We start from the raw sequence: 24,496 nt of genomic DNA, 5'->3' as shown, positions 1-24,496 counted from the left end.
GTTGCTAATTAGCAAGCTTAATTGGTACTTATTAACGAATAGGGAAATGTAAAAGATAAACAAATTTTGAAGAAAACGCACCAGATATTTATACCAAATTCCGCACTGCCTAAATTTTAGTCAGCTTCCCTTATAGGTTTTCCCTATGCAAGGCTTTAACCTACCAACTGTCTCACTGGCAATAGCTCAAAATTGGTATTTTCCTTACATTTCTCAATTATTATAAAAATTCCATTCCACTAATTCACGTTTATCAGAACATAACTTGTAAATATTTTTTATGAACATAGTAAAAATAATAAAAAAAACATTATTTTCATTAGCGGTTAATTAAATTTAAATTTTTTCATTTTTTTACAGCAGCTGAATAAATAATATATGTGCACTTTCATCAGCACGCATAATTACATCTGTTCTTATTTTAACTACTATGGCTTAAGTTTGGCTACACATTACTAACTATATATGCAGTTGTTTAGAAGACAATAACAAATAATAAAAAAACTGCGACGAGGATGGGATTCGAACCCACGCGTGCAGAGCACATTGGATTAGCAGTCCAACGCCTTAACCACTCGGCCACCTCGTCGATATTAAATACTCTCACACAGTCCCATTTTATTATTAATCACCTCATATGCATGGCTTTATCGACAAAGTCAGCTTCAACTTCACCACGCCTGGTAGATGACGCTAAAAGCGTAATTTATGGTGAAAATCTAGTATGAACTGCTGTGTCGACACGAGGTGCTGCTTGGTGTGTAGTATTTTATACAGTGTATCTTTCGAAAAAAAGTGTTTACATATACACGTGCATATACATAACAATGCATATTTTATATTTCATTGCCAGGCGAAAGGATCCGATGTTATTGCTGCTTTTTACATATTTTAAGTTTATATATTAATAATTAAATTGTTATGGAAACATGTATAAAATTCCACAATCGTCTTATATTATTGTATATCTAATACTGTCCTCCAATCTGTGGATGGCATCAAATATCATACCTTGGAGTAATTTTTTACTCTAATTTTTCATTCTCAAGTCATATCAGTTATATCCCTCATTTGTACCAATGGGTCCAGCCAGACCTTTTTAAAATTTGTTTCACTATTTTATGTGACAGGAGGCTCTTTTATGTTTTACTGCTTCTTGATATCCTTGGTTTGGTATTTTAGTATAGTTTTTTTCATGCAGCTTATTATAAAATTTTATAGATATATAATAAATTAACTTTTCCAGTGAAAAAGTCACATTGAGTACTAATGGGTCTAGCCAGACCCTTACGCGTATAACGTAGTGGCAATATACTTTTGTATGCACCGGCCTACTTTATTTTCGGTTTGTGCATGGCTCTCTTTGCTAATTTGATTTTGAAATCCCGTAATACAAAATAATTTTATTTCTTCATATTGAATGTGTCATTTGAAGTCATAAATTGTTGTTTGCATTCAAGTGAAGAATTGTCGGTATTTTCAGTGAAAGCGTGTATTTATTGCATAAAAATGAGTAAAATAGATTTTATTTATGATAATGTGCCACGTAGTGATCCAAATTTTTATGAGTTGGTCGCAAATGCGTTGGCCGAAGAGATTGAAAATGAGAGCGAAAATGGCGATAATGATTCTAATTTTGGTGCCTTAGACGATGAAAATGAGTCGCCACTGGAAGCTTCAGATATTGAAGCTGAATATAAAATTGAAGTCGCGGAAGATTATAGTAGTTCAGAAAGCGATGACGATTTCAATACTGATGTAAGTAATAACTTTATTGGCAAAGATGGGAGAGTTTGGAGTAAGACAGTGCCTCAAAGTGGTCGCATTCGCTCCCATAATATACTGCGTTCTTCCGGTGGACCAACTATCAAATCGAATTCGCCTGTTGAAGTGTTTGATGCATTTTTTACACCAAATATATATATCATAGGTATATTATTATAAGCGAAACAAACAAGTACGGTACGGCAAAAACAAATGAATGGAACTTGAAACATCCTACTAATCTAAAAGAATGGCAAGATCTTAACGAAGCAGAGCTGAGAGGTTTTCTTGGTATTCTTATTGCAGCAGGAGTCAGCAATAACAATAATCAGGCAGCGTCAGTTTTGTGGAAAACGAACCAGATGCCAATTTTCAGAGCAACGATGTCTTACCGTCGTTTTTTGACAATATCACGTTATATACGCTTCGATGACGGGCGTACTAGATCTTTTCGCTCAGAAACTGATAAAGCAGCACCAATACGAGACATTTGGAACTTTCTAAATGAAAATCTTCAAAAGAATTTTCGACCGTATAGTGAGATAACTGTTGACGAACAACTCTTTCCTTATCGAGGAAGAACAAAATTTACACAATATATACCTTCAAAACCGGCTAAGTACGGTATAAAAGTATGGTGGGCATGTGATGCAAAAACCCATTATCCTTTGATTGGAAATATTTATACCGGAAAAGAACCCAATGAGGAGAGAGCAAAGAACCAAGAAGAAAATGAGCTTATACGTTTGGTTTCAAAATATGCAAATTCTGGGCGCACAATAGTTGCTGATAACTTCTTTTCCAGTTTTAATTTATGTAAGCGTCTAATTGGCTTGGGGTTGTCATACGTTGGAACCCTTCGAAGCAATAAAGCATGCATCCCACCCGAAATGAAAAAGCACAAGAATAGGACAGTTCTTTCCTCTGAGTTTGGATTCCACAAAGACAATGTAGCCATTTGTTCATACGTTACTAAGAAGAACAAAACAGTGATATTATTATCAACGGTTCATTATGACAAGGAAGTTGAAGGCGTCAAGCAAAAACCAGCAGCAATAATGTATTACAAAAATAAAGTGGGTGTTGATGCCATGGACCAAATGCTAAATCGATACACTACTAAAGGCCGGCGGGCCAATTAAAAGGTCAAAAAAATCATTTTTTTTTCTCCTGAAATCAATAGCTTAGATATTCAAGAACATGAGACACACATTTTCAGAGTTAAATTCCAAGTATTTGCAGAGCTACAGAGCCGAGCGTAGTGCGGCGTCGAGCAACCGTGCGCTTATTGTTGTAGTTTGAAGCGCGTTTTCTCGGCTTTTCATTTTCACGATTTTACCTAATTTATGTACACGATTGCAAAAAAACTAAACTAGCTATCCATTTCATTCAAAATGCGTTATCTTCAGTATTGTTTTCTCTTCTATGTGAACTAAAAAAAACATCCAAAAACTTTTTTAAGCGACTTTTTTACCCAGTTGAGTTTTTTTTTCCTTGAAAAACCACCTTTTTTTTCTACCTTCCCCAAAAATTCGAATTTTACGTGTTTCTCCCAATTTTCTTAGTTCACATCGAAGATAATTACATCAAAATTAATAATCTTTTTTTTTTGTTTTCAGATGAAAATTGCAAGTTGTATCTTGTACAGAAGTTGGATACTTCAGTGGCAAGGCGCTCTGGGAATCTATTGATAACTCGGCTTACAATATATTGTTGGAGATTGTACACATTTTTTTTTTAGTTCAAATATATATTAAACTATCCCCAAAACTTCATTTGACTAAATGTTGTTTTCTCATCCTACAACGCTTCGCGAAAACTACTGAATTTAGGACATCTAATTGGCCCGCCGGCCTAAAAGGAAGACAAAGAGATGGACTCTTGCGTTTTTTTACAATATTGTAGATGTGATGGCGTTAGGAAGCTTTGTTATATGCAAAGAAAATAACAATTACACTTAATTAGACGCACGCAGATATGTTTTATGCGATTTATCGGAAATGTTAGAACTTCCGCAAATCGAGTGCAGACGTAACAACATACATGTTATGAAGCATTCCGCTTGTCGATCTGGAATTGAAGCTATTTTGGGAGAATCTAAGGTATGTATTCAAGAACTTGTACGTAGACAATTGTATATATAACAATCACATTTTACAGAAGCTGCCCAAAACCCTCACAGAAACCAAAGGTGATACCTTAGAAAAAAAATGGGATTGCAGTTTACGCCATGCTCAAGACAAACATCGCCGTAAAACCAGATTCTTCTGTCAGGAGTGTGAAGAAGCTGTTTGAAAGCAACATTCGAAATGTTATTACAATACATATGTTTTAATTGCATAAAAAACAAGTAATTTTAATTACAATATTTATTTTGATTTATAGAATAAGTTTTTAAAATGTTAATATACAATAAAGATAAACTGAAGTTTCCACAAAATTATGATAGATTTACTCCCACCCAGACCCATTGGGTTCAGCCAGACCCATTGGTACTCTATATGACAATTCATATGTCTGTCAAAATAAGGGATATTATCCCAAAATCATACTCGATCTTGGCGTTTGTTAGACGTAATAGTTCAAACTTCTAAAACCCTTAAACAATGAAATTACTGCTTACCGCTTTTGTTCGATCTAGATTGCTTCATTTATTTGGAGAGCTTATCACCAATTTGCTATAACAAGAATAGAACGGTGGCCAAACAAGTTTCTTAAATTTGCCCTAAAAACTTTAGATTTTTCTATCCCATTTCCCTCTTATAGCTCCCGCTTGTTATTATTTAGATTAACGTTATTAATTAGATTGGGTGCCAAAGGTCGATTCTATCACTTTCAAGGTGACGTTGATTGTGTTTTTCTTTTGCTACGCATTCACTTTCTTATTCCGCTGAGAACTTTACGAAGCTTTTAACCTTTTTATCTCAAGACATTCGAAACGAATTTGTGCACCTCCCAACAAACATTAAGGTTAGAGAATGACTAGAAAACGAGTTGTATTCTAATATACTTATTTCTCTAAGGTAGAAGGTTGGACGGCGATCAAAAAACTGTCGGGAACTACAGCATTCTCAACAAAAAGGGGACTTAGTTTTCGATATCGAGAAAAAGGTTAGATATCGAACCATATTCTAACGTTGTATTCTAATAGGCTTCTAATGTGGATTTTAAATTTATGTGGGAATTATAAGCTATGCCTTGTACTACTCGCAGTTTTATAATCATATTTCAAATATATTTCATACACAATATGGATGTAATTCACAGTTTTTTGTAAATATAAATAGCATATTTATTTTATCACATTTTATGCAATGTATCACTGTCTAAATGCGTTTCAAGTATTGAAAGCATTGCTGAACTATGGTAAATATGTATTATTATTTGATTGCACTCAAATTTGCTTTAGAATTCATCGCTTTTTTATAAAAATTAAAATAGATATGCTTCATATTTCATGTCGATAAAAGTTTAAAAAATAATTCTAAAAATTAAAAGCTAAAATAAAGAATGTACATATATTTAAAGGTGCATTTAAAAAAAATTTCTAAACGAAAGATTACCTATGTTTATTCAAAACGTAAATAAACGCAATCAAATCTTAAAAAAAATCGTTTTTCTTTGAATATCGTCCAATGGCTCGAAATCTATTCACTCAGTCTAAGCTGGTTTACCCGCAAGGGATTTATACTTTACATATACCCACAAATAAAAGTCCAAAGCTGTGATATCACATGATCTTGCTGGCCGATTCACTGGTGCGAGACGAGAGATAAATTGCTCACCGAAACAACCCAGTAAATTCATTGTTTCACTGGCTGAGTCGCCAAATATAACTGCCTCAACTCGCGACATTTCTTTTAAAGCTGTCCACTTTGTTTGCGTTACGTACGTACATTTCTGAGCCTTTAAATCTTCCAACTTGCTTTTCAACTCTGTAAGTTTTCCACTCCATACTGAGTGTCCATTTCGTTAAAGAATTCTTTACAGTTGGCGAGCACAAGGGGCTGGGAGATGGATTCGGTGCCTAATCCAGGTTAATCGATTTCCTGAATTAAAATTTTTTTTTTATAAAATAAATAATATAGGTATATTTGCGTATGGAACTAAAGTGCCGCCTATGGCTCGCGAGCCGTAAGTTGCCGACTCCTGCCCTATGCTGTAGTGCTCCTCTGCCACTCAGGAATATGTGCATATGATAAAATTTAATTCCCAAGGCTCGCTTCAAGATACTTGCTCGCCATACTTACTTATGTATCGGTTGCTAATCTTTGTATATAAAAGGTTTTTTAATAAGAGGTGTTATTTTGATATTCAAAGAGAAACGCTATTTGACCACCACGGCCATGCTTACAGCACAATATCCTTTTCATGAAATTTTCCATAACCGAATTGCAAAGTGGCTGTCCTATGTCCTCGATAGCCTCACGAATTCCATCTTTGAGGTCTTGAATCGACCCTGGGCTGTTGGCGTAGACCTTCTCTTTCCCGTGGCCCCAAAGAAAAAAGTCACAAGGTGTTAAATCACAAGATCTCGGTGTCCAATTGTGATCACCTCTTCGAGAGATAACACGGTCCGGAAACTTTTCCCGTAAAATATCAATGATTTCGTTGCTTGTGTGGCATGTAGCGCCATCTTGTTGAAAATAAACGTTGTTCATAAAAAATGGTTAATCATCTCTCGATAGCGCAATCCATCCACCATTAACAGATGTATTGGAAAACCCTATATTTAACCCCTTGCGGTTGTACTACATTTGGGCATGGATGTTGTACTGGTCGGAATTAATTTCCGTTGAAAGGGCAGTGATTCATAACATGTGTGATTATGAAGGATAAACAAGATTTATTAATTCTATAAATAAATACTTACTTACTTAGCTGGCAACTACCACCGATGGTCGGTTTTGGTCGCTACCAAAATGTTGCGCCAATCGCCTTTGCTGCGCGCATTGGCGCCAGTTAGAAACACCAAGGGCGGTCAGGTCGTCGTCGACTTGGTCTTTCCAACGTAGATGAGGATGTTCTTTTTTTCCAGTGCATTTCGAACAGAAGACTTTCTTTGCAGAGCTTGACTTCCGTCAAGCAATATGTCAATAGCTCCTAACCGTTTTCTTTATTCTTGTTATGTTCTCTCTCTTAAAAGTAATAACTTAAACTTAAATTTTGGATTAATTTAATAGTCTGATAAATAATAAAGTAATGTAATATTTAAAGTATATTAGTTTGTTATGCTTTGTTTTATTAAAAAAAAAAAAACCAAATATAAAGTCGAACAAATTAAAACCCATCTACTTCGTTGGTTATGTAATATCAAACAAACGAACACAAACTATTCGTTGCAGCACCCTGCGTTTCAAATTTACGTAAGATGGTCTGTGAAAGCAAACCGACTGGCTTTCAATTTTGAAGTCATCCAAATCGCATATCCGGTTAAAGCGCCATTTGAAAAGAAGAAGAAAACTGTATATCAGTAATTAATATTGCAGCAAATGTTACGTGATAGTACATAAAACAACAGCTAGCTAAATGAAGAACATACAAACTTCTATAAAGACATACATATTTATTCATATTATATTAGACAGACACTCGCTTTGGAGACTGCGATCAACTGGATTGAAAAGAAGTTCCAGATGTTGTGTCAACATACAGGGTGGTGCAAGAATGGTGCAGATCTTTCACATCAATTTATTTTTATTTTTATTTCTTTTCAGATAGTTGTTAGTTATGGAACGGTACTCGGTTGAACAACGCGTAAAAGTTGTCCAAAGGTTTAATGAAAATGGTTGTTTTGCGGGAAGTGCATTACACGCTGCATGCATTGCGTGATTTTTTTCGGTCAACAATTTCATCTGATGAGATACGATAAAAAGTCATTCAAGAAAAATCGATACACCCACAACGAGTTATTTTCTGGCGTGGTTTTTGGACTGACGAAGTTATCGGACCGTATTTCTCAGAAAATGCTCCGGGTAAAGCTGTTGCGTGAACGTTGAATGGAATTGTGACATGATCACAAACTTTTTATGGCCACAATTAGATGACATGGTCTTGGACAACATGTGGTTCAAACAGGTCCTGTTGCGAATGAAGTTCCCAGTACGCATAATTCTACGATACAACGAAGTCAAATGACCACCAAGATCTTGCGATTTGACTCCATTGGACTTCTTTCTTTCACAAGTATGGCTTGTGCCAATAAGCCCGGGATGATTGCAGAGATGACGAACGCCTGAACTATGCCACAAGTCATGGGACATTTTGATAACACAGAGGAGTTCCAGTGTGCATTTAAGGGGTTAGGGGTAGTCAGAGGACCGAAAATATGAGGATTTTCCATAATTTTGTTTTGCTAGTTAATTGCTTCATTTTACAAAAGTAAAAACATAGCTTTAATATATCATGTTTTGGCTTGACTGTAGCAAAATTTCAAAAGAAAAAAAAATTATGATTGTAAAAGTTATCGCAGTTTGTGTGAAGCCTGTTTCTCCAGAAGTCCCTTGCGGTGATCATCACAAGTCCTTGGAGATTCATCTAAAATCAATCGGACAAAAGAAATTAGTTTTACTAGTAGATAATCTTGTGCCTGATCGAAGCTTTTTTCAAAATTAACAATATGGCAGCCTAAGAAAATATTTTTCAGATTTTCGGGAAAAAAACCTACAATTAATTGCTTAAAAAAGTAGAAATGAAAAATCAATCCTTCGATCAGGCACGAGTTTTTTATGTTTTTCAAAAGCAGTATAAATTTTGTTTTAAAGCGGTTTTTAAGTTGCAGTCATCACCGGTTCAAAAAACATACTTTTGAGAAAAATGCATTTAAAATTTTGTGAACGCTCCGGAGCGCCCGATCGTCCTTTGTTAATTGTTGAATAACTCGAAAAGTATTTGTTTCACTTCAAAATTTCACAAAATATTTTTAAGATTTTATACTTTCAGAAAATGCAAAAAAAATTCAATGTTTAGAAAATTCTGACTACACTAACCCCTTTACGGCTATTGTGTCTCTTACATAATACGTTAAGGCCATAGACTAAAAACCATAATGAAATAAAAAACCATATTTCGACAAATGTAGTTTATTTATATTATTTATTTATAAAAGAAAATATGCGGTCTTATTGATCCACCCTGTATAATTAACACATAAGTATATAAATATAAGTATCATACTTGCCAACTAACTATTTGTTTGGTAAGCATTCTTATACATTTGAAATGAAATGATTAACACTTGGTCCGTTTAAGAGTTTACTTGCAGTTGATGGCTTCCGCTACAAGTTTTCTGTTACAACAGAAGAAGTATTCTATTTTTTTAATTAAGTTATTGCATTTACATATGCACCTGCTTATATACACACACACGCACATACATGCATATCACCTATTTTATTTATACTTGTGCTTACATTAAATAGCCGTCAAGGAATGTGACTGATTCTAAGCAATGCAGCTCATTGCAGTGAATTTTCAAGTTACTTTTTCGTAAATTTGGTTTTTTAAGATCAAAACATAGATAAAATGCATATTATAAATTCTGAACGGAAATCATTACAGCTCCATACCGTGATAAATCGTAAATCATGCAAAATGGTCCTTAGCTTCTTTATCCACATCTTTACATTGGTAGTATCGAGCAAAAATTATTAAAGTCTAAATTCAAAAGTTAAAAAATTCAATAGCGCTTTTCATTGATAAAAAAATTTTACGAATTGTTACAAATATTTTTTTATAAAGCATTTACTAACCCATAAAACTTACAAAAGCATATAATAATTCCGAAAATTCGTTTTTGTACAGCTCTTTGAGCATCTTTTCAACAATCGTATTATTATTAAATAGAGAATACTCGCATTGTGACAGAAATTAGATCAGTCAACATTTTAGACTAGCAGACAAATAAGCACCTATGAACATCATAGTCCAAAAAATCTGATGCTTCACTTCCCCCTAATGCTATTTAGAAAGCTTCGCATTGAGGAATGTGTTAGGTTTCAGCGAGGATGTCATGTGATATCCCCATACCAAGATAGTATCTTAACCTGCAATGTCCTGTAGGGTTCTTGGTTTCTTCCAGACCTTCCGAGAAGAACCTGTTAAACTTTTTGTTGAAATTCATAGAGCTCCATTGTGGAATTTCCTCCTTCCTTGGGGATCCCAACACCAATCGTGGCATTTTCGAAGAGCACGGCCGATTCAGCCCCGTTTTCTCTTTCGGATCTCTAATAGCATTGGTTTCTGGCCCATAAGTCAGCATTTGAATATTTCCTAATGTTTCTGGAATTTATCCCTTGGATATTCTGCAAACGGGCTTTGGATCATGCAGATGTCATTAAGTCCCACGTTTTGTGAGATTGTTGTCTTCTTACTCTTCATGCCTAGAATCCATCAGAGTGTTACTTTATCATGAGGTCCCAATTAGTTCATAGCCACTTTACGTTGACGTCTCGATGCCGATTTAGTTTGTGAGTCTAAAGCGCAAACTCCATATCACGTTCACGACTTTGTAGTTTTTACCTGATACGGTAGCTATTGAGTCTAAATTTATGCCTTTAGAGCAACCTGATTATTAGATATCCCTGGGAATAAACTTATAATGCAAAAAAGTCCGCTTGAAACATGGTTGGGTAAGAGCGCCTTCCAGTTTTTTTATTATCTTAGACCAAATTTTCCCAGTATGCAACTTGAGATCCTTTGCCGATAGATAGCATTATTGCTCCACAGTAGTTCCTCTCAGGAATTACGTCCATGCAGGAGCATATCTTCAGTGGCATATATTCGAGTTTTTAATAACGTACTCATTCTCAATTGAAATGGAAAGCCAAAGTTAAACAACGCCAGCGTCAAAGCAAAGTTCGTAGATGGGCAACACTCATATTTTTGCGTGCGTTACCAAACACCAAATGAAAACAAACAAAATTATTCCTAAAATTTGAATCTGAGTTAAATTTAAAGGAGTATGAATTTAGTAAATGCAATTATTATTGTAATTAATAAATTTTACTAACTTTTTTATGCATAGTGTCTGTTCATTAAAGTCAACGATGGCTTACTATCTTGAGAGATTAAAAAGATAATACGTCCTCGCAAGCAGAAAAGTATATCTTCCTCATTCGATGCTATTATATATTTGCACCTGCTTCTCTTGAATCTTAAAGATATAAAGGCACTGCCTCATTAACAAAATTTGTCGTTATAGAGTTCCGGAAATGTTTTTGCTTTAATTCTAAAATTATAATTTGTTTGAATTGATATTACAAAAAAATCACAATATCAAGAAGTCAAACTTTACCCACATACATAGTTATTTATTTGGTGTATATAACAATTATAAGATAGTTGAGAAGGCTGATGCATATTTTTCCTACAGGTGCTTAAGTAAGTGTATATACACGATGTACGTAGAGTAATTTCTGAATTAGTGTGAAGCGCAACACCTAACTGGTGAAAGATAAGTTATCTATAAATAGTCTTCGGTATGTCGCAACCAGAAAAGTATGAATTCAAAAAACAAGATAAAAAAGAGAATCGTAAGGGTGTCGCCAGACGAGCCGATGAGAGTTCTTTCAACAAGCTTGTCAGCCTCGAGGCATTCGTCAAGTGGAAGAGCGGTCACATTATGTATGAAAAGTGATTTTCTTTACTTTTTGCCTGTTCAAACTGTAGCAGGTGAACCATTTTTTAAATTAAACAGCGACTGGTGATTAGATGATTGCTTATTTCGCATGTAACAAATTTTATACTCGTATTAGTGGTAGGAAACCGAATATTCTTATTTTGTTTATTAAAACTGATCCTAATGAAGACAGTTACAATTACGACAAGAATGATAAAAGCAAGATTGCGCCCATCAGAGAGAGCGTGACGTCGCATTAGCTGAGTTGTGCAGTGTTGCCAACCATTTGATTTTCGCAATAAATTTAGTGCTTTTTTGTACACAAAATGCGAAAATATTTAAATTTGGGGTTTGTTTCTTTTTTTAAATTTAAAACTACCGAAACTGTAAGTTAAAGAAACCGAAACCGAATGTTAAAAAAGGTCACGCTGAGAAGATCTTAGTGTTAATGAAAAGTTGTTGATTCTTATAAAATTTGATATTTTGAACGTGCAAACATTGAAAACCTTTTTACACATTTTAAAAAGCGTTTGAATTTACTGAATTCGAATTAAAACCATATTGGTGTAATCGTTTCCTCCAGTCCTCAATCCTTAGTAGGACATAGGGCATCAATAGGTGTATTCATAGTAAAAATAAGCAAAAAATGCCAGAAAATACTGAAGAAATCATAACGACACTTTTACATAAAGAGTACCTTATCTTGTTACATAACCTCAAATATAGCAAAAGAGTCGTTCTCTTAACAAAAGAGTTTCTCTTAACAAAAGAGTTTCTCTTAACAAAAAACTCACAAATTAAATTGTACATAAGCATAACACATTTATTTGAAAAAAAAAACGCACATTTTAAAAACAATTTGAAACGCATGCAAAGTTCTTTAAGTAATTCAATAAAAATTTGGTATTTATTTTCTTTAAATGGGCATTTTAGTGCGTTTTTATATCCAAAGCTAGGCAACACTGCACTAGCGAGAGAGAAATTTGACTGCTGAAAGCAGAAGAACACCAAAAACAACCGCAATAGGGGGCAATGCGACCAGATGCTAAAAAAAGTGAAGCAAAATAAAACTGAGTGTATAATTGAACTAATTTTTAAAAATATGTATATTTAACAAAATTATAAACATTACATTTTAATTAGAACAGGCTAGAAAAATGTCATAAAGAAAAAACTAAAACTCCGAGACTAAATAACAAAAAAAAAAATGCTAAATCAAGTTACGAAAATGGTAATCTGGCCATACTGGTGCTAATATGACGTCACTCATTGTCAAATTCGCTAAGAGAAAAGTAACAGTACCACCATGACGCCTAAGTACCGTTCATCTGGTGAAACTTGCAATAGTTCTTTCGTACTTCGTGCACATTTATTGTGTTAACAACTTCTGAGATTTGCAACGCTCGACACACTGTGCTGCATCTTCTAATGATGCAAATAGGTAATCCTGCATCCATATAATTTAGGGCTGCTCCTTATCATATTGCCGATCACGGCTCATTCTGGATCTCGTAAAATGTTTTCATTATACAGTCTGACTCAGTTTAGTGACAATAGGCTAATATCATTCACATTACGAATCAGTTTGTTCCAAGTTCGATCTCGTTCAAACAAAAATTTAATTGAGACGGATTGTGAGTGGAAGAGGACCGAAGTTTCACTGTTACGGATATTATGAATGTGCAAATGCAGCGTGTTTTTTAGGTTATCCAGCTCTATATGTTGGCATCACGGATATAAAACTTCTGTTATGACTGCATTGAAGATGAAATGAATATGAATGAATAATAGACATTTTGAAGCAAACGATATTTCAATTGAAAATCTGCATAATATATAAGTACTCTTTAAAGAGTTAAGGAATTCAAATGTTATCAATTTGATTGTTGTTGCTGTTGTAGCAGCTTACCAATATATTTATAAAACCAATCAATTTCCCATAATATTTTATGCTTAATGGCGTAGTATTGAAACCTTCTGCAAAAAATATCATTTCACATAAAATTTAGCTTTAAAATAAGAGCTTTTTTATTTACTTAACATAAATTCATGCTTATCTATCCTTTCACTTATCAGTGCTACCAATTACAAAAGGCGGTACTGCCAAACAAACGACGAAAAATAAAACGGACCTAACGAACCATAAATTGAGCTAGATCTCTATCAGTATGAATCATATCAGTGTTGTTGCATTTGAATGCAAAAGATTTATCCATATTCCGACCATTGACTATTGGGGCATCGCCTTTGCTTCTAACTTAATAAACTGTCATCGACACTATGGTGTAAAGCGGCTCAAACAAAACAAAACAAAAACTGCATTCGTGCTTAGCTTTTTCGTTCAAAAGTTTACTTTTCTTTATTTTTTAAACACAACCAGCCCAGTATAGAATGTTAACATCATTACATTCAGTTATATAAACAAAAACCACAAATTTTCTAATTGATTTCTTTTCTGATGATAGCAGTCAGGATATGTTAGTTTCTTTATGGAAACTCATTGCCGAAGAGTTTACAAGAACTTTCTCATATTACCTTTTGCCTCCTCATCCGTGGAAATAGAAATAATTTGGCAACAAACTAAATTCAAAAAACACTTGCATTGCCATGCCTGTTAGCACCTTAAGATTTCTCGCATTACTCAACCAACTTCAGCTTCAGTGTCGCTTGAACGCATAACCGACAGTGCAGTTGGTTAAGCAACTTTTCCCAGCGACATCCATTTCCTTCCCTCTGGATCGCATTGCATTACACATTAGCGTAATAGAATTAGCAACAGTTGTAGGTTTAATTAAAAAGGTGTATTTAAGTATATACAAACACACATAAACATATGCCATGCACTTTATTAATAGCTTCAACAATCTTAATGACCTTAATCGTGTTCAACATTTAAATTTTATTATTAAAAAACAAGACTCAAAAATAATTTAATACTATTTTTAGTTCGCATAAAAAACTAAAACGAACAAGCTAAATAAAATCAACGATTCTTGATAAGCCTTAACGTCACGGCACAAACCTTTAATTTGTCAATAGTTATGTACCATTGTTGTCTCAGTTGCTGGGAAGGCTGATATACCAGTATTAAATTATCGCTTTGAAGTTCACTATGAAAAGCGAAATTATATGTACGTTTGTATCACCACTTATGTTAAAATCAACCTGTTCATACATATATTTATGTGCATATGTATGGAAGTGTATAAATGTATATTTCTCAATAATTCACTATTTATAGTTAAAATTATGGTTAAATATTTCTATGAAATCTACAAATTTCCAGTGAGTAATTGAATTCGATGTGATTGTGCACCACTTTATATGATATAACTGCAATTGTGCAAATATATATGTTTGTAAAATACTTTGGCAAGCTGGTTATCTGCGTTCACTAAAAATTAAATGTGCGCACAGTATGTAAATTTGTGATCGGAAGTTGCCTTTTATAGGTTAATTCAATGACTTTCTATCGTAATGGTAGAAATAATCACCCCGATTCGTATGTTATCATAAAAAGTTATACGAGTAGTTATGCATGTGTACACAATTTTTAAATACAATATATTTGTGCTCTTAATATATAGGGTTTTCCAATAAGAGGTGATATTTTGATATTCAAAGAAAAATGCTATTTTTTAATATAAATGATCGGATGTTAATTTTTATATAAAGAGGAAGGTATGCCCTTAATAGTGGAAAATAGCATAAGGCAAATTACCAAAACGACCACGCTTACAGCACAATATCCTTTTCATGAAATTTTCCATAACCGAATTGCAAAGTGGCTGCCCTATGTCCTCGATAGCTTCACGAATTCCATCGACCTGGGCTGTTGGCGTAGACCTTCTCTTTCACGTGACCCAAAAAAAAAAAAAAATCACAAGGTGCTTAATCACAAGATCTCGGTGGCCAATTGTGATCACCTCTTCGAGAGACAACACGGTCCGGAAACTTTTCCCGTAAAAGATCAATGATTCCGTTGCTTGTGTGGCACGTTTGTTGAAAATAAACGTTGTCCATCAATACCATCTAATTCCGGTCATAAAAAGTCGTTAATAATCAATAGTCAAATCAAAATAACACCTGTCATTGGAAAACCCTTTAGATAGTGGATTTTGCAATTGTTAAAAATAACAATATAAATTTAAAATTAAGTTGCCCAACTCGCTATCACTAACACCATAGTAGAAAAGTTATGACTATGAAGTGAAAGCGAAAATATTTTAACTATACTGAATTATCACACTCCGATGTTTGGAAATCAGCTATCACAATTAAAAAAAAAATTTAGGTATTTCGTGTTGTGATCGTGGCAATTTAAAATAAAATTGTTGAATAAAATGATTTTTTCACACTGGCTATTGCACTTGAGGAGGAAGAGTATTCAATGAAAAAATATACATTGACCGATTTGATTGAGCCTTCTAAAGCGCCTATACGCTAGACAAAACCACTAAATGAATATATTTCGGTATAATTAATCTAAAAATTGTATATGTACATATGTACAGAGTTATACCACCTTTGGTTTAATTCTTCTTTTTGAATTTGCTGCAAATGAAGTTTCACCTGCAGGGTATGCAACTCTCGGATTGCATTCAGCGAGTAATCTGTGCCTTTAGCTGCTCTATCTTCAGAATATTCAGCTCATTTGCTAGACGTCTTGGATTCGCCAAGCGTTAGCGAGTTAGATGATCCAACTGATATAAATAAACGTAACTTGGCAGCGCTGGAATAGTGAGTTGTACCAGGGCATGACCATACTCGCTAGCTACGAATCTTGCTCGATAACTTTGTTGCTGCTTTCACATGCAAATTTTTCGTCAAGTGAGTCGAGCAGAGAAGTGGCGAATAGAAGAGGCCTTAGACACATTTCATGCTTCAACTCGTTACTTGGGATGCTAGTGCTCTGTCCACATCCACATCCATCCACAATTGCAAGGAGCGTGAAACCGACAGGCAACACCGAAAGAGAATTCGCAAAGTTCAAGCATCCAAATTTGCGCATGAATTAGAGCACATTGCAACTTGCCTAATATCAGAAGAGAGATTTGGCATCATTGAAAGTAGTGAGTTAAAAAATTGTATTAATCTATAAGACATTTCTCTGTAAGCCGAAAAAAATAAATAAATATATCAGTTTCATAAAGTGTGGCGCCGTTAGTGTATCTTGCTTGATAACTTTGTTCCTGTTTTCATATGCAAATTTTTCGTCAAGCCAACAGAGCCCTGTTTTAGCCAACAGCTGTTTTTGGGCATCAGTACCTACAAAATTCTTTTAAATGCGCTTACGCTTCATTCTTTGTTTTATAATATTTTACTAGAACTACAGAAAGTCGGGAATTGCTGTAGCAATTGAACGTAAATATTTAAAAATGAATTTGGCATAAATTTCGTATGTGACAGCAAGTGATTTAACAGCACAGTTTACTAATTTGAAACATCCTGGTTAGATATGCCCCCTCCAGCACGCTCGAAAGTGATTTGCTGTGGGTAATTATAACTACGAAGGAAAATATGAGGTTTCCTCGTTAACCTAACTTTGAGAATTCATTGTGGAATGCATTTCCTAAACTGAGTCTGAATGAATAAAGCAAACTACATAATGCATATACAAGGTGGCGCAAAATTAATCAACCTACCGGAAGATTTATAATTTTTGCAAATGACGCCATGTACGTCAAATATATTTTTCACTTGCGAACTAGACAGCTGAATATACAAACAGACAAGCAATGGAGCGCAAATAAAGCTTTCAATAATTTCAAATAATTTTTTTTGTTATAATAAAAAGTTATTTAAAAACAAAATTAGATAATTACTTTTACGCCACCTTGTATACAATTATACACAAAAAGTATTTACATATGTAAAGGGTGTTTTTTTTAGAGGTTAGGTTTTCAAGATGAAATAAAACGTATATAATTTAATGTTATGGCCAAGAATTGAGCTTTATTATAAAGATAAGGGTTTGCTATTATGTTTTAAAAATGATTTCGGGCAAGTGGCCGCCGCCGCTGGCTCGAATAAATTCCAGCCGAGAGGCCCAATTTTCGACCACTTTTTGCAGCAATTGGGGCCGTATGTCAGCAATAACGCGCCGAATATTCTCTTCCAATCGTCTCGGGCTTATCTGCGTAGACAAGCGACTTCACATAGCCCCACAAGATATAGTCCAGCGGTGTTATATCGCACGATCTTGGAGGCCACGCCACAGGTCCGCGGCGCGAGATAATGCGCTCACCAAAAGTTTCCTTCAATAAATCGATTGTTGCGTTGGCTGTATGGCATGTAGTGCCGTCTTGTTGGAACCAAAGGTCGTCCACATCAACATCGTCCAATTCAGGCACGAAAGTCATTAATCATGGCTCTATAGCGCTCTCCATTGACTGTAACATTATGGCCGGCTTCATTTTTAAAGAAATATGGACCAATGATTCCCTCTGCCCATAGAGCACACCAAACAATGACTTTTTGAGGATGTAACGGCGTCTCAGCAAATGGCTTGTGGATTATGTTCACTCCAAATGCGACAATTTTGCTTATTGACATACCCATTCAACCAAAAGTGAGCTTCATCGCTGAACAAAATTTTCTTCGATGCGTCGGGCGAACCGAACCATTATTTTCGTAATAAATTTGCACGATTTGCAAACGTTATTCAGGTGTAAGTCTATTCATTATGAAATGGCAAACCAAACTGAGCATAAATCAAGTGACAGCTGTCAAAAAGACCATCTACGAAAGAAGTAGTGCCAACTTGAAAACCTAACCTCTAAAAAAAACACCCTTTATATATATCAAAAATATTTTGAAAGTATGCCGGACATATTCAAACTGATTAGGGTTTTAGTCACGGACTGCACATCCAATAGTACTCGTAGAAATGTTTCCGCAAGTGAATTTAATAAATAAATCATTCCTTGAATCCACTTAAGAGAAAATGAATTTTCCATTAAATTTTTGATGTAATTTTCATGGAAAACTTTTCACAGATTGACTGACAAGCATGCACCTGTGAAAACATAATGCAATAAAACTACACTTCAGTATTTAACTAATTGCGCCAAAATATTTTGAAACTCCATTTAAGTCAGCCAACGTGAAGCGGCATGCAAGAGCCAGCACACACATGGTCATAAATTAATTTACGAAGTAAGTAAAAGAAAGAAAAAAATAGAGAAAGAAGCCTACGCGCTTCAGAAAACAAACTAAGGTGAGAGAAGTAAAAATCATGAAAACTAAAAGTTATTCACCTTCCAGCTAAAAGCTTGAAATTTCGTATGAAAACGCAAGCGTTAAAAACAGCCACTGTGCAACAGTTTGGCATTTATGACGTGTCAGTTTTATATGCGCACCCATAAACAAGTGGGTACTATACAACATGACTTATAACTTGATGACCGGCATCTCACATTTCTTTCCACAGAACTATCTACAATTTTTTATAGCCATTTCATTAACGCAAATTTTCTCTGTCTTCGGTAGTTCGATAGGCAGGATAGGCAGGTGATCAATATCTTTCCTCTGAAAACACATTTCATCGAGTTGCATAAATTAGATTGAAATAGAAAGGAACATTTTTGTAGAAATGGGTACAAAACCAACATACGATATTCTTGTGTACCTCACCAATGACTAGGAAGTGATCAAAATCTACTAAGCTCTTTGTTAAAGAAAGTTTGCCCGTGGCCCCTAACTTTCAATGTCTCTTGTAGTTGCAGAAAATTCTAAGAAATTCTATTGGCCAAGGTCGACATGAAATGAGGGTTCATTAGAGGGCTTTGGAGAATATGGTAGATAGATTATGACATTTTCACCTAAATCATGCGAGCACAATTAGGTAGGGTCGGATTTGTGGAGTTCATTCCACAATTCGCGAAAAAGCGATCCAAAAATAACTTTATGAGCGCATATACGTTTCTCTTGATTTGACGGTCGTAATATTGTGCCCCATTATGAAATTTTCGTTAACTACAGCTAACTTCGCTGAGGTACGTAGCGGCCGCCGTAGCTGAATGGATTGGTGCGTAACTACCATTCGAAATTAACAGAGAGAACGTAGGTTCGAATCTCGGTTAAGAAAATTAAGAAAAACATTTTTCTAATAGCGGTCGCCCCTCAGCAGGCAATGGCAAACCTCCGAATGTATTTCTGCCATGAAAAAGCACCTCATAAAAATATCTGCCGTTCGGAGTCGGCTTGAAACTGTAGGTCCCTCCATTTTGTGAGACAACATCAAGACGCACACCACAAATAGGAGGAGGAGCGTCGAAAAACTGTAAGTTGAATGTTCACTTTTCAATTTTCTCCCTTCGCGATGGCACTAAAGCAGACGGTTCGATTTTTGTGAAAAAGAAATAAAGAAGTATTTTTTGGAAGAGGAAGAAAGGTCCTGGATACAAGGGACACTTAAAGGAGCTTAAAACGCTTTCTGAAAGAAGGTAGCAGGGAAACACCCCACTGAATTATTTATTCAAATACGATAATGGCGTGATGGTATATACCATACATTAATTCCTATTGCAAATCAGTACATTTCTACCAAACTCTCGTTACAATCTGCATCAAAGTTTGATTGTTTATTTCTTCATTCAAAGTACTCGTTGTAAAAAATTTCACCTTTACTATAAGATCTCTAGGAAGTGGATTAGAAATGCTAAATTAACTTCCGGAAGTTTTATTATTACACGTATGCATACGCTTCTGACAGGTATTTGGGTCATATTCGTCCTCTAAATTGTGGTGTCTGTCCGAATATAAATTTCCATCAATTGGAAAGAGCTGCTGGAAGAAAAATGTAAGTTAATCTCCGCCACCGGCAGATGGTTTTCAAAAACTTTTTCATTGGTAACCGCTTTATTATTATATACATAAGTAATTAAATACATTAATAATTTTAAAGCTTTGTTTATTCTCTTCAATACATATTGTTTGATACCCATATCTAAACCGCTAATTAAATTTTTATTTAATTACAATTTTTTTTAATACATGGCAGCACGTTTTAAAAATAGTATTGGATTAATACTTCACTTAACTTTAGAAATTTAAATATGTACATATATATAATTCTTTGCAATTAATGTATTTTTATAATAGTTCTCTGAGTTTCCAATAAAAAATATTTTCAGATGGTGTTTGAAAATATTTTTTGTCAAATCGGTTTTAAGGACTTTCAATGCGATACAAAGGAAAAACTTTCATAAAAACCATTTGCCGTTCGGAGGAGAAGCTTCGCTAAACACCCAACACGCGCCAATGACATATTCAGGTGGCAACGCTATCAAGTAAATTATTTTTGAGATAGATTTTAAAGGATGATAAATTATCAATCACATGGCGGCCGCCGTAGTCGAATGAATAGCTGCATGATATAATACTCGGTAGTACCGGGGTTCGAAACCCAGTTTGAGCAGGATGCACCAGATGATGGAAATAGTTTTTTTCTAATAACGGTCACCATGGCAGGGGCAAGCAATGACAAGCCTTCCAGTGTACGTATTTCTGCCTTGAAAAAGCTTCTCATAAAAAACTATCTGTCGTTCGAAGGCGGCATAAAACTGTAGGTCCCTCATACCCCTTACAATAGGAGCAGAAGAATGGCCAAAATCTTTTATTTATTATTCAGTTGTTTATGCCAAATCATCATGGCAAGTTACACGATTGAACAGCACGTTCAAATGATAAAACTTTATTATCAAAATGAGTGTTCATTAACGCAAACGTTGCGCGCATTGCGCCCATTTTTCGGTAGACGTGGTGGCCCAGCAGGACGGCGCTACGTGCCACACAGCAAACGCCATTTTATTCCATTTCAACATCTACCCGCCCTTATTGAAAAACCCTTTACATAATCTCCCTGTGTCTGCATCATAATAAGGAATTGTAAGCGTAAACAATAAATTAAAAACAAGGACGCAATTATTACGTCAGCTAATTAGCTGGCTCTGCAAAATTCACTGTGAACGGAGTAACGTTTCGCATATGTCGTCGCCTTTTGCAGTTAATAACCGTATGTTACCTTAGAGTTCGTCTATTCTGGCAATACACAGTTGCACACAAAATTTCGATGCTGCTTTAATGTACCTCTCCAGCCCATTTTTATACAAAGGCGCTCAATAAGCTTTCAATTATTTGTAATAATAAGTAAGGAAGGCTCATTTTAGACAAATTTAATTATATTTTTTAGAATTATAAATTGTAACATCAAACGGATGGAAAAGATCCGAAAAAACGATCTCAATAATATTTATGTCGGATCTAAATGAGGTTCAGAGCAATACGTTCACGAAGTTTTGACAAGTTTTATTGAATTGTTATCGAAACCCACGTATCTACCCAAAAGTCCCCGCATACGTTATACAAATTGCGTCTTTGATTCTTCAATTTATTCTGCCAATTTTAATCGTTCCTTGGCCACTGTACACTGATGGTTAAAACGTGTTTTCAAAATTCTTCACGTATTTATTTTAATTTTTACTGAGAGTTCCATTATTTCCATTTTATAAGCGTATATTTCATGTGGCAATTAGCAATTATAGATAATTGAAATTAATTGAAATTTCGAGCTTCATTTGTGCGTACATAGGTGCAGTGAAAAGTAAAATCTACATTTTCTTTGGGAAGACCACACAAAACCATATTTCACCATAATTAATAATGACGCAGTTACATTAAAACCGCATTTAGCATTATGATATTAGAGAAAGCATGACAATTTTAGAATAAAAAATGGCTCTGCTTTAGAAATTACCTAAAAACAAAAACAAAAAAAATAAAAATTATCAGTCGCGTTTTTGCCAAACGAATGTGTTACTCGTACTTATTGTCATTCGCCGTGTGGCCTTCGCTTTTGCTCACCAGACGGCCACTTTTTCGTCATGCACCGTGCGGCTACTTTCATGCCCACATATTCCGTTGATCTACTTTTTCTCCATTCAAGCATTTTGATTACAATTCGATAGCTTCGATACATATGTACATATGTACATACATATTTACATATGCACATTTAAATATAATTCATATGCGTTGTTGTTGTATTTGTATGTACAAATGTCAGTACGGTCATTATTTACTCGACTTCACTTTCTTTGGTATGCCATATATGGCGAATTGACCCGATTGCCAATCAGTTGCGGCTGTTTGTAACGGATTATGAGCTTCAATGAGATTACCTGATTTCAATTATTGGTTTCGTCGCCTTACATTGTCATTAAATAAATATTTGTGACCGTTGGAAAAGAAGTGGAGAAGCAACAACAAATACAATGTTTCATCAATATTTACATACTGCACATATTACATTCATACTTACATCTACAAATTTGTTGCGGTTCCCTTTGGTAAAAGTTCAAACATACTAAAATCGATGACGCAGATCGAAAGCAGTTTGGGTGCCAATATCTGTCGCAAGATAAAAAATTTCTCAGGAATTACATAACATTTCCAAAATCAATAAAATGTGCGATGATTAAGCAATAACGTGATTTTTAAAAATCACTTAACAGCCATCGGCTTTGCAGTGTTAAAAAGCAAACATTTGTGCGAGAAAAAGTACAAAATATAAAAGTTTTCATACCCCAAATTTTAATACCATAATTACAGAGAACAACGCTAAACAAGGTTCTGACAACCATTTATTGTTAAGAGGGGCAGGGAATAATATTTGCTGCACACCGTTTTTAAAGTTTACATCTGACTTTTTTGTTTTTTGCGGGTGGCAAAGTTTAACTTTCTTTATAAAATATCTTGACCAATTTGCATATCATTTCTTTATTAAGTCTATGATTACAAAAAATTAGCAGACTAGATTTTCTTAAGACAACGTTTTTAAACTTAGTTTCTTAATTACTAAGTACAAAAAGTGGTTATATGAATAAAAGGAAGTAACCCTAGCTGCAAAAGGAGATCTTGGCTTGGAAAAATCAAGACCTAGCTTTTGATAGATTTTATTAATTTCAGTTAGTTCGAGTAATGGAAGCAAAATAAAAACAATTCGATTTATCTGCTACAATGTGAGAGGGGTAATGGAAACACAAATAATTGGCAGTAAACTAACCTCTTGCGCTGGAAAGTGGACTTGTTATCTGCTCTAGACTGGCAATGGCATACAAGGTTAATATTCCTGAATACCCAACACGCGGGAGGATTTCTTTAGATAGCACGCCATTGCGTTTGCATAAGAAGGTGTGGGAACATTTTCCAAGAAAAATTCCTCCTCCACAAAGTAAACAAAAGCCGCAACGAAATTGTCAGGTATGCACGAAACAGGATAAACGCAGTGAAACTGTATGGGAATGTAAGAAATTTCTTGTTGTCCTGTACATTCCTAATTGTTTTGAAAACATATATTACAGTGCACGAAATTATTAATAAAATTGTTTAAAATATTATTAATTTTATTTATATTCATTTGAATATTGTGACTATATGTATTTGTTAATCACACTTTGATAAAATCCTTAATAGAAATTATTCCAAACAACTTTTTAAAGCTAATTTCTAGCGCAAGAGGATAAACCACTAATAACATCGAAGATAAGCGTTAAAGACTAAATGTTTGTTTGTTTTGTTTTACCACAAACAGCAAGCATTGTAAGATGAATAGGGAGGGAACTGCAAAATAAAACAAATGGAGGGCAAAACGAGGGAAACCATTTGCACTCGCCCAATTCGATCGGAGTGTGAGGCACAAAATGGGTTCCATATAATAGAAGCATATTCAACTAGAAACTGATGTTAACACCTTTTTGGCCAATTAAACTGCATTTTTCTTTTATACGTTTAAGTTTTGCGGTTCGATAAGAAAAGCACAATTTTGTGGTTTGAAATACACTTCATTATTCAGTATATTCTCCCTGAACATCAACATACTTGTTCCAATGAGGTTCCTATTTATGAATTCTATTCCTGAAGTGAGAATCTGGAAGGGCTGCAAATATGCTTCCTCAGCTGTTATGACCTCATCATTTGATGAAAAACGCTTTCCAAATAGTTTCCAAATAATTCATGGATTTTAGCTATTATCAAAATGCTCTTGTGATACGGTGCATTGTCCTGATGAAAAAAAATGTTTTTCATGTCCAAACTGCGTCTCTTTTCACA

General features: G+C 34.6%; 1 non-coding gene across 1 annotated transcript; it reads right to left on the bottom strand.

Moving 5' to 3' along the window:
* Positions 1-507: 507 nt before the first annotated feature.
* On the bottom strand, positions 508-589 carry Trnas-gcu (transfer RNA serine (anticodon GCU)). Its single transcript has one exon. It is a non-coding gene; the product is annotated as a tRNA-Ser (tRNA).
* Positions 590-24,496: the final 23,907 nt, after the last annotated feature.

Source organism: Anastrepha ludens, chromosome 2 (genome assembly GCF_028408465.1).
Source record: "Anastrepha ludens isolate Willacy chromosome 2, idAnaLude1.1, whole genome shotgun sequence".
NCBI classification, from domain to species: Eukaryota; Metazoa; Arthropoda; class Insecta; order Diptera; family Tephritidae; genus Anastrepha; species Anastrepha ludens.
This window is presented reverse-complemented; position numbering and strand designations above follow the sequence as displayed.